The sequence below is a fragment of the Cebus imitator genome, unplaced genomic scaffold (assembly GCF_001604975.1).
Source record: "Cebus imitator isolate Cc_AM_T3 unplaced genomic scaffold, Cebus_imitator-1.0 Scaffold32, whole genome shotgun sequence".
Classification (NCBI taxonomy): Eukaryota; Metazoa; Chordata; class Mammalia; order Primates; family Cebidae; genus Cebus; species Cebus imitator.
In genome coordinates, this window is record NW_016107347.1 from 5,120,342 (window position 1) to 5,140,749 (window position 20,408).

Here is a 20,408-nt window from a genome sequence, read left to right on the forward strand (position 1 = left end):
GGGGCAGCAGCCGGGGCGGGGCCTTTGGCGGGGCCTGCAGGGGCGGGAAGGAGCGGACCCCAGTGAGACTCTGGAGACCAGCGGGACTGCAGAGGCAACGTCTAGGTCCAGACAGGTAGGAGTCGGGTGATCTAGAGCGGGGTGTCGAGCGACAGGGACTTCGGACGCTCGGAGCGGTTGGCATCACCCTCTGGGCGTCGGGCGAGGGACTGCGGCGCAGCGGCGGCGTCCATGGAAGGTGCGAGCTGGGCTGGCGGAGGTGGCGTCCCCGCGCCCCGCGGTCTCTGCACCTCTTCGGTCCGGAGGAGCGAAAGGGTGTTGGGCCCAGCGGACGCTCGGCTTTGGGACGTCCTCTCCTGGCCACACGGGTTGTGGCGGAGTCTGGCTGAGGATATCCTGGCCGCTCACGTCTGGGGCTTGGGAACCCCTCGGCCGGGCGCCGCTCTTTGCTGGGGAAGAGGGAGGCAGCGCCCCGCAGTCCGGGGGAAACGCGGTCTTTCGCCAGGATTAGCCAGGAGCTTGAACTTAGCCCTGCTGGGATGATGCACTTCGAAACAATTTTTTGCGTGCGTGCGTGCGTGTGTGTGTGTGTGTGTGTGTGTTGTTTTGATTCTTAACAGCATCTAATACGCACAATACCCAAAGTTGTCAAGTAGAATTTTAATTTAAAAATCTGACAGTGGAACGTTTAAGAGCATTTGTAGAATTTTAATTTAAAAATCTGACAGTGGAACGTTTAAGAGCATTTGAGTAACTAGGGCCGTACAGCAGCTGATGATTAGATTATGACTCAAAAGGCTCAAGTCTGGGGCCAGAACCCACGGAACCAGATGTGATACCTCGGTCAAATTAACTTCCTGGGCCTCCCTTTCTGTAACTGTGAAACTGGCAAGTTCATGCCTATGGGTATTCTCTGGGTCAAATGAGATGAGTGAGAGTATTCTACAGTGTTAGATATTTGAACGTGCGTGTGGGGCATGTATATTCTGTGAAGCAACTACGAAGTGCCTCGTGTGATTCTCTTGCAGTGTTTTAGATAAAGTGCTAGATCCTTGCTTACTGTGTAAATAAGTTGTTTAAACTCCTTTTACACAAAGTCACCATTGTTTGAGTGTGTTCTATTTTTCACTGGTTGATGAAATTTTCTAGACTAGCACAGTGGTGTTATCTATACACTTGCTGAATCATTTACCATGAAGTCTGTAGCAATCAAGTAATCTACTTCTTTGCCTTAGCTAAATAGTTGTCGTTTAAGATACCTGCTAAAGTAAGTTTGGGATATTGCTCCAAATCAAGACTTTCTTTTGTTTTTGTGAATTGAGGGGCTGCTTACAGGAAGATTTAAATCCTTCAGAATATAGTTAATATGTGGCCGTATTTTTTCATGCAGCCTTTATTATAGAGGTTTTTGTTCTTTACTGTGGGTATGTGTGCAAGGGATTTTAGGGGGAGATGGGAAATAAAAAAGAAAATGGCAGTTTTGTAATCCAGAGGCTTTTGCTGGGGATACTTATAGGCCTGTTCTGAGTTTGCCAGGCAGAAACCAGGAAACGTAGTAATTATGTGTCTTGGTCTTTCATTAGTTTGTGTATGTGTGTGTTGAATGTGGTAGTACGTTTTTTAAATGCAGCAATAAAGGAAGAATATTGATTTTTCTTATTGACAATAAGCAGTTTTCAAAAACTGAAAATTATATTACTTTTAAAGGTTCTGTAGTGAGGCTTAAGTTATAGGCAAGAATTTTAGACCACTGGATACCAAGATCAAAATAAATGAAGTAATAGAGGGAAAGTTACTAGTGAATGTAATTTTTTTGGTGTTATTTTAGAAGTTTTATTTAAACATGTTTCAACAAGTCAGTGGAGGATGGGTGTTTTGAAACTACTTTAAAACATGAATTTTACACATGTACTCCATGTATAAATTTTTCTATGATTTATAATTTGTTGATCTTGGAGGTCTGAAACCTTACATTCACATTGTTTTTTGAGGGCCTATTGTATCCCAAGGCACAAGCTGATATTTATGTAAGAGCAGTATGTAATTCCTTTCATCTAGGAGATTATACCCTATCAAGGGGGTGAAAATGAGTACCGAAAAAGCAAAAGCTGCTTTTAAAGCGGATGGTAACAATAACAACATCAACTAGCATTCGTTGGTACCTACTCTGTGCCAGGCAGTATTCTAAATTCTTTACATGTAATTAGCTTATTTAATCCTCACAACAGCACATGAGGAATGTTATTATGATTATCTCATTAAGAGGCATAGAGAGGTTGAGTAACTTGGCCATGATTAGACAACCTCGATAGCAGAGGTAGGATTCAAATCAGTCACCCTCCAAGGACCTGATTGTAACCTTTGCACTATACTGAGTTTCAAATTCTGTGAGTGAGATATAAATGAAATCTAATACGTATTTTAAAAAGAGGTCGATAAAAAACTTACTCAAAAAGAAGGAAAGAAAGAGGAAAAAGTAAACTGGTATTGCAATGTCTAGAAGAAGTCATGTCCAAGATATGATTTAATTATAGTTTGTATGTAGGAACCCTTTTTTTGTTGTTACCGGTGAATGACATAGGGTCGATTCTAAGCTCTCAGTCCCTCAGTAATGACAGTTATGGCATTATCTTAACAATATGAGGTGCTTTTTTTTCATTAAGAAGTTAAAAATATCTGTTCTCAGACGGTCAGTTAAGTGTGAGATTCAAGAAAAGAAAATGCTTCCCTATTTTCAAGAAGCTTATAACCAGACATATAAATAAGTCCCTGCAATTTCAGCATGATAAAAGCTATAAAGAAGTATAGATTTAGGTATGTTTGAAGAGTTGCCAGAAAAAAAAAAAGAAGTATAGATAGAGTTTAATGGAAATACTCATGAGGCAAAATAATTCTGCACGTGGTAAGAAGGAGGATTAGAGAGAAGATACCATATTTAAATCTGGCTTTGAAGGATGAATGGGAGTTTGCTGAAATTGGGTCAGGAAACAGGAGATATGAATGAAAACCAGGGATAAGTGTGAAAGTATATGGTATGTTTGAGGAATGTGTTGTAGCCCATTGTCACTGAAGGTCAGAGTGTATAGAAATGGGTGGTTGGGCTAAAGGAGAAGGTGCCTGGAAATATGAAAAAAGGAAAGTGCAAAGCTTCCTTGCTAATTGCATTAGGATCACTAAAATTTCTGGGTAGTGTGGGATTCAGTTTCCTTCATTTGGAACAAAGAAATGAGTAATTCAGTTTGGCAGGCTGTTTCACTAAAAAATATAGTGTTAAAAGTACTTTTAATACTTTGAAGTACGATATAAGACAACATTACAGACTTAGGTAAGTAAAAAGTTGTGATTCAGAAAAAGAGGGGAAAGATGTCTTCTGGTGCTAGGTCCTGAAGAGCCAGAGTATCATGCTAAGGACTTTGGACTTGATTCTAAAGACAATGGAGAGCTAGTGAAGGATTTTAGATATAGGTATTTAGTAAAGATAACCTGAAGATGGCTTGGTGTCTGGATTGGATGGAGAGAGGCAAAAGGTAGAGAGATAAGTTGGGAGACTATTGCTATTGAAATAGCACAGATAAGAGAGGATTAGGGCTTGAAGTAGGAAACTAGTAATAGGGATGGAGAGGAGAGGATAGATAGTGAAGGCATAGAATTGACAGGGCTTTAAAATCAATTGGCTCAGAAGGTGAACAGAAAGGCAAATGACTTAGTTTCTTAGCTTGGAAAACTGTTTGGATGAAGGGTCTTTATTTTTTAATGTTGGAGGAAGATAATTGTTTCCATTTTGAACATGTTGAGTTTGAATTGTCTTTGGAGCATTCAAGTGGAGATGTCAAGAGAGGCTCTGAGTCCAGAAGCCAGGCTGAAATTGGTGATTCAGATTTCAGAGGTAGCAGGAAGTGTTAATTGAAGCTGTAAGAACAGATTAAATTGAATGTAGAATTAGAAGAGAAGAGGACCAAGAATAAATGATTTGTTTTATATAAGTAGAAGGGATTATTTAATTACCTATGCTAATTTTGTCCCATGAATTATTATTATAAAGCAATGAAATGGCTATTAATTGAAAGTTGAACAACTTTTACATTCAGATGAGTCCTGTTCTTTTAAAATTTCATTTGGGACTCACTCATTTATTCCAGAAGTACAGACACTCCTCAGTTTTCAATAGGGTTATGTCCCAATAAACCCATCATAAGTTGAAAATATAGTTAGTCAGCATATGATGAACTTACCATGGATTTATCTGAACGTAACCCCGTTGTGAGTTAAGGAGAGTACTGAGCACATACTGCTTTGGTGTCATCATAAAGTTGAAAAATCGTTAAGTTAAACCATCATTAAGTCAGGGACTGTCCTTATTGCCCAAAGTAGTATTGGCGCTTCTCTTTCTAAAAAGCTTTATTGCAAATTCACAGCTACACAAGAACATTGATCTTCTGGCTTTATTATAGAATTATTTTTCTGTCTCTTTATTTGCATGGCATGTATAGCTTATTTACTTTTTTTTTTTTTTTTTTAAGAGACAGAGTCTTGCTCTGCCACCCTGGCTAGAATACAGTGATGCAGTCATAGCTCACTGCAGCCTGGACCTCTTTGGCTTAAGGAATCCTCCTGCTTCAATCTCCTGCTAAACGAGGACTATAGGCGTGCACCACCACTATTTTTTATTTTTTATTTTATTTTTCTTGAGACACCCTGGTTCTGTCACCCATGCTGGAACGCAGTGGCATGATCTCGGCTCACTGCAACCTCTGCCTCCTGGGTTCAAGCAATTCTTCTGTCTCAGCCTCCTGAGTAGCTGGGACTACAGACACACACCACCACACCTGGCTAATTTTTGTGTTTTTACTTGAGATGGGGTTTTAACATATTGGCCAGGCTGGTCTCGAACTCCTGACCTCAGGTGATCCACCTGCCTTGGCCTCCCAAACTGTTGGGATTATAGGCGTGAACCACGGTACCTGGCCTGACCCCCTGATAATTAAAAAATTTTTTTTTGCCCAGGCGCAGTGGCTGATGCTTATAATCCTAGCACTTTGGGAGGCCGAGGCGGTGGGTCACTTGAGTCAGAAGTTCGAGACCCACCTGTCCAACATGGTGAAACCAAACCTCATCTCTGCTAAAAATACAAAAATTAGCCAGACTATAATTCCAGCTACTTGGGAGGCTGAGGCAGGAGAATCACTTGAACCCAGGAGGTGGAGGTTACAGTGAGCTGAGACTGCACCATTGCACTACAGCCTGAGAGACAGCAGCAAAACTTCATCTCAAAAAAAATTTATGTACGTACAGGCTGTAGTGCAATGGTGCAATACAACACACACACCCAAAATATATATACACACACACATACAAATATATATATATATATATTGTGTGTGTGTGTGTGTGTGTGTGTGTGTGTGTGTGTGCGCGCGCGCGTGCTGGTCTTAAAGTCCTGGGCACAAGGACTCCTTCTGTCTCAGCCTACCCAGTGTTTGGATTACAGGCATGAACCACTGTGCCTGGCTTCTGTTTACCTTTAATCAAAGCTTTGAAAGCACATTCCTATCCCAACACCGGATCTTTAGTTCTTGGAAGTCATAGACAAAGCTTAGAAAACAACAAAAGACTGTGTGCCCATGCCCATAATTGGCACATTGAGAGGCCAAGGAGGGAAGATTATTTGAGCCCAGGAGTTCTAGACCAGCCTGAGCAACATAAGGAGACCTCATCTCTACAAAAAATTTTTAAAAATTAGCCGGGCATGGTGACATATGCCTGAGGCCCCAGCTGCTTGGGAGGCTGAGGTGGGAGAATTGCTTGAACCCGGGAGGCAGAGGTTGCAATGAGCGGAGATTGCCCTGCTGCACTGCAGCTTGGGTGACGCCTGAAACTCCGTCTCAAAAAAGAAGAAAAGAAAAGAATAACTGTATGGTCTTCTAAAGCAGGGGTTAGCAAATATTCTTTAAAGAGCTAGATAGTAAATATTAGTATTTTATACTTTGTGTGCCATACAGTCTCTATCACACCTACCCAATTCTGTCGAAAAGCAGCCACAGACAACACTTAAATGAATATGCATGTACTGTGTTCCAATAAAACTTTATTTATGGACACTGAAATTTGAATTTCATATAATTTTCACTTCATAAAATGTTATACTTATTTGATCCCCCCCAACCATTAAAAAATGTAAAAGCCACTCTTAACTCAGAGGCCTTGCCAAAATAGGCAGTGGGCCAGATTGGCCCACAGGTAGGCCGTAGTCTGCCAGCCCTAAGGGATCTTCTTTGAAATACTTGAATTCGTAAGCTTGGTTTAGAAAAAAATCATGGTTCTTCAAAATTATACCTCCTGTTTTTAAATTCTTGTACATTTCTTAAAATAACTAAAACATTTTCATTCATCCTCCATTTCTCATTAAAATGGAAAATATTCCCTTAATTGGTTTGGAACCTGAGATACAGAGAAGTAGATTGACTTGTACAGAGTCAGAATAAAAAAGTTTATTTACAATAAAACATTGATCTTTTTGCTTCCGTGAAAGTGGGGCCATTGAAACCTGGGTGAAATAAAAGACAAACTTGAAGGGCATTCTGCACTGGTTCCCAGAGTGTTAAGACAGGATGGAATTTTTTTTCTTTTTCTTCTTTGCCTTGAATGAATAATTTTTATCCTGAAGAAAAGAAAACACGACAATGTCTTCACTTCATAAACAGTATATTAAATTATAAGACTGAAGCATTAAGTAAATGATAAGAGAGAAAACTTAAAGGACTTTTTCACACTTATCCATCCCAGGTGTTTACCCTTTTTTCTTTTCTTTCTTTTTTTTTTTTTTTCTTTTCTTTCTCTCTCGTTCTCTCTCTCCCTTTCTTTCTTTCTTTCTTTTCTTTCTTTCTCTGTCTCTCTTTCTTTCTTTTCTTGGAAGGCTGTGGATCTTTCTTTCTTTCTTTTGTCTTTCTTTCTTTGTTTTTTTTTTTTTTTTTTTTTTTTTTTTTTTTTTTTTTTTTTTCTGTCACCTAGGCTGGAGTGCAATGGCACCATTATAGCTCACTGCAGCCTCCAACCCCTGGGCTCAAGCGATCCCTCCACCTCAGGCTCCCAGTTAGCTAGCACTACCGGTGCACACCACCAAGGCTGGCTAATTTTTAAAAAAACTTTTTGTACAGATGGGATCTCGATACATTGTCTAGGCTGGGCTTGAATTCCTGGGCTTGGGATCCTCCCATCTCAGCCTCCCTAAGCACTGAGATTACAGGTATGAAGCCACTATGCCTGGCCCGTTTTTGAGGAAGAAATTCAAGATTTTTGTTTTGTTTTGTTTTGTTTGTTTTTTTGAGACAGAGTCTCTGCCAGGCGCCAGGCTGGCATGCAGTGGCACAATCTCAGCTCACTGCAACCTCTGCTCCTGGGTTCAAGCATTTCTCCTGCCTCAGCCTCCTGAGTAGCTGGGTCTACAGGCGCGTGCCATGACACCCAGCTAATTTTTGTATTTTCAGTAGAGACAGGGTTTCACCATGTTGGCCAGGATGGTCTCGATCTCTTGACCTTTTGATCCGCCCGCCTCAGCCTCCCAAAGTGCTGGGATTACAGGCATAAGCCACCACACCCGGTTTTTCTTATGAGTCTTAGACTTCTGGTTAGTGGCATGAAAATAGAGTTTTTAGCATTTAGTTCAGGCAGTATTAATCAATTTGTATTACTTAAAGGTTATTATTTATGCTCTACTTTTTAAAGTTAAATTTCTAACTTTCACAGTTTTCATAGCAGTGATAAATATTTGCAACAAAGGACATGGAGAGAAATTATTTGTTTTCCTTCAAGTTTGAATTCATAGAAATGACATGTTTACGGATTTTTTTGTTTGGGGATGTTAAAATTCAGGACAGATTGGTGGGGGGGAAGAGAGAGAGAGTTATTTTTGCTGCCACTTAAAAGGGATTTGCAGTTTTCTCTGTCTTTTTTCCCATTGGAGTAAAAAAAACAAAATCTCCCAGCTGTGTGGGATGTGTTTGAATTGGTTACTCAGCAATATAAAGCATAATTTTGTATTTAAATATTTATCTGTACTCTTTGATATTCTGATTAAATAAGGGTCTATTAAGCCTATAATAATAGGGCCTTTGTGAGGAAATGACATAGCCCGCTCCACAACACTGTTTACTGAAAATTTCCTTTTCCCTGGGCCCTACTTAAACTATAAGGGTAACTTGGAACAAAAGCGGAAAATTATTTGAATTAGAGTGATGGTCAATTTAATCATGAGTGTAATGTGACAGCTGTCATTGTATAGTTATATTGACATAAATCAGGGTTAACCAAAGTGTGGCAGAATTTTATTTGCTGTTGTTAAAAATGGTGAGTCATTCAACCAAATTTTATTTTTGAACTTTGCATTTGTCAAGTGTGGTATTTTCAAGAATCTAGTGATAATTGTATTTTTAAATCAAACTAGATCAATTTGCTTTTAAAATTTGTTGTTTCATGATTAGAAGAAAAAACCAAGTAAAAAATGCAGAGGTATATGCAATAACTGGATCCGGAAGAACAAAAATGTTGAGGGAAATGATCACCTGAGAAAAAGTATAAGACTTTCAGTGAAGATTCTTTAAAACATTATTTCATCAAATGGGCAAAACCTTAGTAAAATGACAGACCGTGTTTTCATTTTCCTATGATAATTGGGAATTTAATTGGCGTTGCAAATACGAATTAAAAATCTTTAAAATTAAAAAGATTCTTGGAAATATAGCATACTGGACTTTTAAATAAGCCCTTTCAAGTATTTTCAAAGAAAGAAAAAAAGAAGATAAAGTTATCTCAGTTTCCTATTTATTCAAGTATCATTCCTGAGAAAGATTATTGTCTCATTTAGTCGTGTATCAGTGGCATAAGCGAAAAATGGCTACATTATCTCTTGAAAAAGTACTCAACTAGAATTCATGGATATTGTGCTCATGATTTTTGATGCTAAATCAGCTGGAAATTAAAAATTATACTTCTTAGTGTTGACATATCTCTATTCTGTACCATTATGGGACATTTCAGCAATACTTGTAAGATGGCTATAGTCTGGTGCAGATTTTATAATCCAGATCAATGGGGTCACTGATATTCCAACTTGTACTGTGCTTTTAGGTAGTGAAGATAATAAGGAGGATTTTTTTGTGTTGCTTAAATTTAACCACAGCTGTACAAGTATGTGTACAGAATTTTTAAAAATAAATTGTTGATCCTCAGAAGTTAAACTGGAAAAAAAACTTTTAAATGATTATGAACAATTGAATATCAAATGTGATTAGAAAATATAAAGCAGTTATTTTAAGCATTGTTTGAAGCTGCTGCTAACAGTGCTCCCTCCCCCATCCACCCCCCATGCAAGGCTCATGCTTGTGTTTCAATGAGTATCTCCTCAAAATACCTTGCAACACTCAAGGGGAGGGAGGGAGTTAGAGAGAGACAAACTTACAGCCAAAAGTCAGAACAATGCGCCTGACAGTATAGGCATCCTCTTGCTTTCTTCTGAATTTCCAAGGAAAGCTCCTTGGACCTTTCCCTCCAGCAAAAACAATAGGCTGGGTGTGGGTGAACATACTGCCCAGCAAGTCACTGCTGGGCTCGATTTCTGTCCTTTTTGTTCTAAGGGCTAAGAGTACTGTTTGAGACTGCTGTTGTATATATGACAAAGCTTTGATATCCACAGAAAACTCTGAATCGCATGAATGTGTTGAAAGTTGTTAATTATATTAAAGGAAGCTTACTGAGTAACCAATATTTTAAAATATTTTTGTATTCAGAGTTAACCGTAGCTGTTTATTATATCGTATTGAAGTTTGATAGTTGAGATAAGGAGCTGAGCAGATTGTATGAATCCAGAATTTTTCTTTTTTTTTTTTTGAGACGGAATTTCACTCATGTTACCCAGGCTGGAGTGCAATGGCGTGATCTCGGCTCACCGCAACCTCCGCCTCCTGGGTTCAGGCAACTCTCCTGCCTCAGCCTCCTGAGTAGCTAGGATTACAGGCACGCGCCACCACGCCCAGCTAATTTTTTGTACTTTTAGTAGAGACGGGGTTTCACCATGTTGACCAGGATGGTCTCGATCTCTTGACCTCGTGATCCACCCGCCTCGGCCTCCCAAAGTGCTGGGATTACAGGCTTGAGCCACCGCGCCCGGCCGAATCCAGAATTTTTCTAGTTGAGAGGCAACCTCGGCCAGGCATGGTGGCTCACTCCTGTAATCCCAGCACTTGGGAGGCCAAGGGAGGAATATCACTTGACTCCATGAGTTTGAGACCAGCCTAGGCAACATGGTGAAACCCAGTCTCTACTAAAAATACAAAGAATTAGCCAGGCATGGTGACATGTGCTTGTGGTCCTAGCTACTCAGGAGGCTGAGGTGGGAGGATTACCTAGGCCCAAAGGTTGAGGCTACAGTGAGCTGTGAGCACGCCTCTGTACTCCATCCTGGGCAACAGGATGAGACTTGGTCAAAAAAAAAAAAGGGAAGAAAGGGAGAAAGGGAGAAGGAGGGAAGAAGGAAGGAAGGAAGGAAGGAAGGAAGGAAGGAAGGAAGGAAGGAAGGAAGGAAATCTCATTGGGCAGATATTTTTCAATATTTTAGAATAACAAAATTTGCAAATTTGACTGCTATTTTTGGCTGTCTAGTGAACTATCTTTGAAGCTGTATGCGGAAGGGTTCCAAAAGACATTTTTATGACAAATGACACTTGCTACTATTGTCTATGTCTGGCATCTGTATCTTTCAAGCATCATTACTGAATCTTTTTTTTTCTTTGAGACAGAGTCTCTCTCTGTAGCTCAGGCTGGAGTGCAGTGGTGGGATCTTGGCTGCCTCAAGTGATTCTCCTGCTTCAGCCTCCCAAGTAGCTGGGAATACAGGCACCGGCCACCACACCTGGTTAATTTTTTGTGTTTTTAGTAGAGACGGGGTTTCACCATGTTGGCCAGGCTGGTCTTGAACTCCTGACCTCAAGTGATCTACCCACCGCAACTTCCCAAAGTGCTGGAATTACAGGCATGAGTCACCGCGCCTGGCCATTACTGCATCTTGAAGATGACATTATCAGTGAAGAAAGCTTGAAGAAAATAAAATGTGGAGATATTGTTAGTTATCATTACTGTTGCTAGACTTTTAGTTGTTATTTCCCTGAAGAGAAACCTGAAACATTAAAGAAAAACATTTGGCTGATAGATTCATTTGTGCCCTATGACATCAGTACACTCAATCTTAGCCAAAAGACTGAGAAGCAATGCATCACATCAATAATTGAGTTTAATGTGACTCCAAGAAGAGAATGAATTACTGCAGCTTAGTTCTTTTACTTTGAAGAATAATTAAATGACATTGCCTATCATCATTTTTAAAAATTTAAAAATAAGGCCAGGCACGGTGGCTTATGCCTGTAATCTGAGCACTCTGGGAGGCCGAGGTGGGTGGATCATTTGAGGTCAGGAGCTTGAGACCAGCCTGGCCAGCATGGTGAACTGCTGTCTCTGCTAAAAATACAAAAATTAGCCGGGCATGGTGGCTGCATGCCTGTAGTCCCAGCTACTTGGGAGGCTGAGGCAGGAGAATCGCTCAAGCCTGGGAGGTGGAGGTTATGGTGAGCTGAGATTGCGCCACCACTCTCCAGTCTGGGCGTGAAAAAAAAAAAATTAAAAATAGAGACAGGGTCTCACTATGTTGTTCAGCTGGTCTTGAACTTCTGGGCTCAAGCAATCCTCCTCTGCCTCAGTTATCATTTTGTATTAAGACTAAAGAACTGTTGCAAAGTAGTACTGCCATTTTTTGACCCTCTTGTGAGCACTAGCACCTTTCTTCCATCAGACTTTCTCCCCCCTCTTCCATGTATTTATATATCTTTTGTTATTTTTTGCTGCAGTTTGAAAAAATACCGATTTTCCCCAACTTTAAAATTTTTCATTTGAAGTTGCGTCACCTTTTTGTTTTTATTATCCCTCTGAGTTTCAAATAAATGTTTTATTCATACTTTCTGCATTTCTTCACTAATTTTCTTTTAAAATTTTAGCTGTTACCTGCCTTCACCATCCTTTAAAATCTATTTGTTTAATGTCCTCTTACCAAATGCAAGGATCCTTTCTCAGTTTTTATTCTCCTTACTTTTATGACACTAGTTTGCACGATTCTTTTTAGAACCTTTTCTTCTCATTTCTGTGACCCACATTATCCTGGTTTTGTTCCTCTCAGTAGCCTTTCTCCCACTCTTTATCTGATGTTCTGTTTTCCTCTCATCTATGGTCCGTAATCATGACGAATGTTCTCAAAGGTTTTTTTCATAACTCTTTGAAAACCCTCTGCTTGGGGAACCTGTGTATTCTTGCACCTTTTCCCCCCACACTCTTTATTTTAAACCTTCTTCCTTCTCCTTAAACCTTTGGTTTTTCTCTCACTTTACTCTCAGCAAATAACCATGGCTGTTAAAAGAAAAAATAGAACCCATCAGATGGAAAGTTCATCAGTGTATAGCCCCTAAACCTGGAAATCTACCTGCACTCTTATCTTTCTTTAATCATTATCTTCTGTTCCAGTGGAAGACTTTCCCTTTTCCTGGCAGATGCTGATAATCTCTCCAAGTCCCTTTGGAGGCCCATGCTCTCTCTCCTTCTTGAGGTCTTTGCTTTATACCCTTGTTTCTTTTCTTTTCTCCTCATTGGCGACTCCTTCCCACTGGTGTTTAAACAAGATTAAACTTGTTTAAGAAACACGTTTAGAAAGCTTTCCTGGACGTCGCATTCCTGTCCAGCACCAATCTATTATCCGCTTGCCTACTTGGATAAACTCCTTGAATGGATTGTCTACAATCCATTGATATTTGCATTATTTTTTCTCATCTAATTCTCAATTCACTGGTTTTCCTTCAGCCTTCTCCATGCCACTGAACCTGCTCTTGTCCAAGTCCTAATGATGAACAGATACTCCAGTTTTTATCTTACTTGACCTTTTGATAATGTATCTGTCACTGCTGACCACTCTGTTCTTCCTGATAGAGTCTCTTCCTTTGGTTTCCATGATTCCACACATTGATAGTATTTCTACCATCTTTTGTCTACTTTCATGACTTAAGCTACCATCTGTGATACATGAGGACTAACCTAGAATGTCTGAGAACTGACTTATTCTTGATTAGCAATGTTTTGGAGTTTATAAAGCTTGATTTCAACAGGACATGATGATGTATAAAAATAATTTTAAAAATAAAACATGATGGTGCCAGGAGCAGTGGCTCACGCCTGTAATCTTAGCACTTTGGGAGGCCGAGGTGGGCAGATCATGAGGTCAGGAGTTCAAAACCAGCCTGGCCACCATGGTGAAAACCATCTCTACTAAAAATATAAAAAATTGCCGGATGTGGTGGCAGATGCCTGTAATCCCAGCTACTCGGAAGGCTGAGGCAGGAGAATCGCTTGAACCTGGGAAGCAGAGGTAGCAGTGAGCCAAGATCGTGCCATGGCACTCCAGCCTGGGCAACAGAGAGAAACTCCATCTCAAAAAAATAAATAAATAAAAATAAAATAAAATAAAATAAAATGTGATGGTATAGTAATAAAGTAAAAATAATGGTATGATGAGAAACAAACAAACAAGTTTGAAATGTTTGAAAAGTTGACATAGAAATCACAGTGGGAACTACATACAAGGATGGCTAAAATTAAAAAGACTAACAATTCCAGTGTGACTAAGGAGTGACTGGAACCTCATATATTAATGGTGAGAGTGTAAATTAGTACAGCCTCTTTGGAAAACTCTGACAGCATCTACTTAAGTTAAAAATATGCTTACTTGGCCAGGGATGGTGGCTCAAGTCTATAATCCCAGCACTTTGGGAGGCTGAGGCAGGCAGATCACTGAGATCAGGAGTTCGAGACCAGCCTGGCCAACATGGGGAAACCCCATCTCTACTAAAAATACAAGTTAGCCAGGCGTGGTGACATGCGCCTGTAGTCCCAGCTACTCAGGAGACTGAGGGAGGAGAATTGCTTGAATGTAGGAGGTGGTGGTTGCAGCGAGCCAGCATTGAGTGACTGCACTCTAGCTGGGCAATAGAGTGAGACTTTGTCTCAAAAACAAAAACCAAAAAATATACCTATCCTATAACCCAGCACTTCTACTCCTGGATAATACCCAAGAGAAGTGTGATTTTGTCTATCAAAGATACGTATAAGAACGTTTATAACAGGCTGAACACAGTGGCTCACTCCTGTAATCCCAGCAGTTTGGGAGCCTGAAGCAGAAGGATCACTTGAGGCCAGGAGTTTGTGACCAGCCTGGACAACATAGTAAGACCCCATTTCTAAAAAAAAATATTAAAAAAAAATTCTCAGCAAACCAACCCAGGAACAGAAAACCAAATACTGCATGTTCTCGCTTGTAAGTGGAAGTTGAACAATGAGAACACATGGACACAGAGGGGAACATCACACACCAGGGCCTGTCAGAGTGTGGGGGCTAGCAGAAGGATAGCATTAGAAGAAATGCTTAATGTAGATGATGGGTTGATGGGTACAGCAAAGCACCATGGCAAGTGTAAACCTATGTAACAAACCTGCATGTTCTGCACCTGTATCCCAGAATTTAAAGTATAGTTTAAAAAAAAAAAGAAAGAAAATACAGATAAACCAAAAGAAAATTCAACCATGGTTGTATCACTCAGAGATAATCATTGTTAGCATTTTGGTGCATATCCATATTAACTATAAATTCCATTTATTTATTTATACAGATTAAAGTTAATTTATATTATATAACCTTTTATAACATTCTTTTACTTAATACATCTTGAGCGTATTATAATTTCATAATATTTCAGTGTATGGATTTACCATGGTACATTTGTCACCTACTGGACATTTATTCTCAGTTTTATGGTATTCTGAATCTCCTCTTGAACATATATCTTTATGAATTTGTATTTATTTCATTAGGATAAATTATTGGAAGTGAAATCTCTATATCATCATAAGTGTTCATTTAAAAAAATTTATTAGGGTTTTAATTTATTTTCTTAATATAGAAAAATGTAACAAATACCACTTAGAAGGTCCATTGTTCCACCATTCAGATCCTGTTTTAACATTTAAAAACAACAAAAAACACATAAACATGATAAAACCTTTTAAGCATTATAAAAAGTTATAAAATAAAAAGTAAATAACTTGTTTTCCTACCCCAAGTTCTCTCACTGGTATCATTATTGACAATTTCTTGCATAGCCACCATAATTTAATAAGTGGGGACCAAAAATTCAATCTTATAAAAACCTTGAGTCTTGTTTTAAGGAAAATGAAAAAACAACATTTAAAAAATATGGTTTAATATTAATAGTATAAAAAGTACTGATGGATGACTGGGTGCAGTGGCTCATACCTGTAATCCCAGCACTTTGGGAGGCCAAGGCAGGCAGATCACTTGAGCCCAGGAGTTCAAGACTAGCCCAGGCAACATGACAGGAAAAAAAAAAAAAAAAAAAAAAAAAAAATAAAATAAAATAAAATAAAAAAATAAAGAAGTCCTCTCTATTGTCCCTTGTAATCCTCATGATTTAATGCATTGTAATTCATCTCTTATACAGCCTTGAGAACTATAGTGAACTAATGTCAGCAGAGCCAATTTTTGGCAACCTCACTTTCTACGCCGTGCACTTTTCTTAGGTCTGGGGGTATTTGACTGCTATTGTTTTGGTTTTGGCCTTTGAGGCCCCTGCTGAAACTTGGAGAACACAGGAAAAGTTGCCTTTGACATCCTGTTACATAAGTTTATATTATTGTTATGTCTACCAACTAACAAGTAATATAATATATAGCGGTTTAGTGCACAAACATTGGCGTAAAGAAGAACGAGGTTTGTGTTAGTTTGGGTAATCAGTTCAGCTTCAGCTTCCTCGTTCACAAAGTAATAAGAGTTTCTACTATTGTAGGTAATAGTAACTATCTGTTAGGGTTGTTGTAAGAATTAAACATAGCTGGGCGTGGTGGCCCACACTTGTAATCCCAGCACTTTGGAAGGCTGAGGCAGGTGGATCACCTGAGGTCAGGAGTTTGAGACCAGCCTGGCCAACATGGTGAAACCCCATCTCTACTAAAAATACAAAAATTACTCAGGCATGGTGGTGGGCACCTGTAATCTCAGCTACATGGGAGGCTGAGGCAGGAGAGTTGCTTGAACCTGGGAAGTGGAGGTTGCAGTGAGCCAAGTTGGTGCCATTGCACTCCAGCCTGGGCGATAACAGTGAGACTCTGTCTCAAAAAAAAAAAAAAAAAAAAAGTGCCGATGTGAAGATAAAAAAAACTTTATTGGTACAACTGAACTGAACATATACAGTCAGCCCTCTGTATTGGTGGATTTTGCACCTGTAGATTCAACCAATCATGGATCAAAAAGATTCAGAAAAAATTGGATGGTTGCATCTGTACTGAACGTGTATGGACTTTTTTTTCCTTGTCATCGTTTCCTGAACAATACAGTATAATAGTAATTTACATAGCATTTACACTGTATTAGGTATTATAAGTAATCTCGAGATTTTTTAAAGCATGTGGGTGATAGCCAGGCATGGGACCTGTAGTCCCAACTACTTGGGAGGCTGACGTGGGAGAATCACTTGAGCCTGGGAGTTTGAGGCTATGGTGCACCATGACTGTGTCTGTGAATAGCCACTATACTTTAGCTTGGGCAACTGGGAGACTCTGCCTCTTAAAAAAAAAATAAGTAAAGGGAGGATGTAAGTTGTAAGTAGGTTTTGTGATGCAAATTTCTACACCATTTTATATAAGAGACTTCAGCCTCTGTGAGTTTTGGTATCCAAGGAAGATCCTGGAACCAATCCCTACACATACCAAGGGTTTGCTATACTGAACTGAGAAAGTTCAAATGGTCAGAAAAATGATCACTTCCCAACCACCCGCCTCCTACAATTTGAGGAAGAGAACTATAGCCAGCCCATGCCCCGCTTGAGAAAAGGGGGCTGGACAGAGAATAAGAGTCAATTGTTTAACATCCAAATTCATATTATTGCAGAGCATGCATGTGGGGAGGGCATGTATGTAGACATATGTATATCCTTTTAAAAAGTGTATTGGAAATTATTTTTCTACTTGCTTTTCCCCCACTTTTATTTTGGACATATTTTGCATATCTGCATACAGATCTCTACCTTGCCTTTTTAATAGTTGCGTAGTATTCAGCCAGGGTGCTGTATTTGATAGGGTAGTTTGTGCATTGCACAGTGGCACCCAGCCAAGGAGCTGAAATCAAGCCCAAGGTCCACTTGCCAATACTCTGTGCCGGTTGGCTCCCCATTAGGATGCTTTCCTCACCTTGCCCTGACTCTGACAACCCGCACCAGGCCATCTGTCAGCCTGGATACCCTCCTCATTCTGCTCAAGCTCTAACATCCCATGTTGGGCTACCTCTTGGTGAGACTGCACTTCTTACCTTGTTTGGGCTCTGATACCTCCACAGTAGGCAGCCTTCCTACACAAATGCTCTCCTTACCTTGCTCTTTAGCATGAGGCAAGTATGCCTGCTGGCCTTTCTCTGCTTTGCCTAATTAGGGCCAAATTGTTCAGGGAGAAGAGCTAGTAATGACTTTTTTTTTTTTTTTTTTTTTTTTTTTTTTTGAGACTAAGTCACACTCTGCTGCCCAGGCTGGAGTGCAGTGGCATGATCTCGGCTCACTGCAACTTCCACCTCCGAAGTTCAAGCTATTCTCCTGCCTCAGCCTCACAAGTAGTTGGGATTACAGGCACATGCCACCACACCCGGCTAATTTTTGGATTTTTGGTAGAGATGGGAGTTCACCATGTTGGCCAGGCTGGTCTTGAACTCCTGACCTCAGGTGATCCACCCACCTCGGCCTCCCAAAATGCCAACATTACAGGCACTTTTTATTTTTATTTTTTATTTTTAGAGACAGTCTTGCCCCATTTTCCAGGCTGGAGTGCAGTGGCACAATCATGGCTCACTGTAGCCTCCAGTTCCTGGGCTGAAGCAGTCCACCTACCTTAGCTACTGAGTATACTGAGTATACTGAGTATCTGGGACTACGGGGCTGGTCTCAAATCCTTGGCCTCAAGCGAGCCTCCTGCCTTGGCCTCCCAAAGTGCTGGGATTACAAGTGTAAGCCACCATGCCCAGCCCTTACTATGTTTTAAATGCACTGTGAGGGATATGAGATGTATTTAATAACTATATTACTGCAGTTTTACTTTTGTTGCTCTTATATTATCAAATGAGATAAAATATGCAAATAATATATTAGTTTGGAATGTCATTTGAAAATTTGAGATATACATCTTCTGGCTTTTAAGCTTTAGAATGAAATAGAAAGTTACATTGTACAATTGTTACGAATGTATGTTTTTAAGAAAGCCTGTTATGTTTGTAGTCTGAAATCCTTGAAAATTGCATCTTTTTATATAACTCAATGGAAAAAAGCAGGATATAATTATATATACACTGTAATTGCAACTATATAAAAATGTGCTTTAAAAAAAAAGGATAGGAAATATGCCAAAATGTCCCAGTGACCATGTTGGAGGTAGTTTAGATTTACAGGTATTTTCCCCTGTTTTCTCTATTTTCAGAATTTCTAAAAAGTAGTATTACAGGCCGGGCGCAGTGGCTCACGCCTGTAATCCCAGCACTTTGGGAGGCCGAGGCGGGTGGATCACGAGGTCAAGAGATCGAGACCATCCTGGTCAACACGGTGAAACCCTGTCTCTACTAAAACTACAAAAAATTAGCTGGGCATGGTGGCGCGTGCCTGTAATCCCAGCTACTCAGGAGGCTGAGGCAGGAGAATTGCCTGAACCCAGGAGGCGGAGGTTGCGGTGAGCCGAGATCGCGCCATTGCACTCCAGCCTGGGTAACAAGAGCGAAACTCCGTCTCAAAAAAAAAAAAAAAAGTAGTATTACTTTGTGACTTTTAAAACTTTTTATTTAATTGCTTCTTTTTAGCCTTTGGAAAATTTCTTCAACCTTTGAATACTTTAGTAATGATTTTGCTGCCTTTCTTTTCCAATGTCTTACTAAGTTATGTTGGCTAGGCGTGTTGGCTCATACCTTCTAATACCAACACTTTGGGAAGCTGAGGCAGGAGGATTGAGCCCACGAGTTTGAGACTGGCCCTGGCAGCACAGCGAGACCCCGTCTCTTAAGTAGAGAAAAAAAAAAAATTAAAAAATCAGCCAGGTGTGGTGGCATACACCTGTAGTCCCAGCTACTTGGAAGGCTGAGGCAGGAGGATCACTTGAGCCCATGATCACACGATGCCTCTGGGAACAGAGTGAGACCCTGTCTCCAAAACAAAACAAAACAAAAACACTAGGAAAACACTAGGTTACATTCAAAGTTGTTTTGAAGCAATTTGTATAACTAAAAAGTTCTAGTTTGGGACAGTTATTTTTTACTTTGGAGGGGATTTGTAAAAGGATAATTATGTGAAAATAGCCGGGTGCAATGCCTCACACCTGTGATCCCAGCATTTTGGGAGGCCAAGGTAGGCGGATCACTTGAGGTTATGAGTTTGAGACCAGCCTGGCCAACATGATGAAACCCCATCTCTACTAAAAATACAAAAATTAGCCAGGCGTGGTGGTATGCGCCTGTAATCCCAGCTACACGGGAGGCTGAAGCAGGAGAATCATATACCTGGAAGGTGGAGGTTGCAGTGAACCAAGATTACGCCATTGCACTCCAGCATGGGCGACAAGAGGGAGACTCAGTCTCAAAAACAAAAAGGGGGGATAATTATTGGAAAAGAGATGTATTTTATTTAATTATATGGACAGTTACTAACATTGCATTAATGTAATTAAATTCTAAAAGTTTAATGTTATTGAAGTTAGTTTTACATGTAGTTTTCTACACTGGCATTTTGTAGAACTTCTGCTGAAATTTTTCATTTGACTGTTGTGCCTAAGCTGTCTTTAAAATTTAGCTACATCCCTGCTCTTTTTATCCCCCAGGTGGGAGTCAGATACCAGTCCCTGTGTCTCTGTACTTCCCTAAGTCTGGGGATATGCGTCAAGCACTTTTAGTGGTTATCTTGAGGTTTCAGTCCCTGCTTTGAGGTAGGCAAGAGGTATTTCCCTCTTCCCCTATAGGAGGCAGGGAAACATACCACCTAGTTTCTTTAAAGAAGTCCTCTCGGGCCGGGCGCGGTGGCTCAAGTCTGTAATCCCAGCACTGTGGGAGGCCGAGGCGGGTGGATCACGAGGTCAAGAGATCGAGACCATCCTGGTCAACAAGGTGAAACCCCGTCTCTACTAAAAAAATACAAAAAATTAGCTGGGCATGGTGGCGTGTGCTTGTAATCCCAGCGACTCAGGAGGCTGAGGCAGGAGAATTGCCTGAACCCAGGAGGCGGAGGTTGCGGTGA

General features: G+C 40.2%; 1 protein-coding gene across 2 annotated transcripts in view; it reads left to right on the forward strand.

Annotated features, from left to right (window-relative positions):
- DENND2C (DENN domain containing 2C) overlaps positions 1-20,408 on the forward strand; it is a 77,824-nt gene continuing 57,416 nt past the window's right edge. For both annotated transcript variants that reach the window (XM_017524236.2, XM_017524235.2), the window contains exon 1: positions 1-115. The gene's annotated coding sequence lies outside the window, so the exon portion shown is untranslated. The remainder of the gene's footprint in view (positions 116-20,408) is intronic.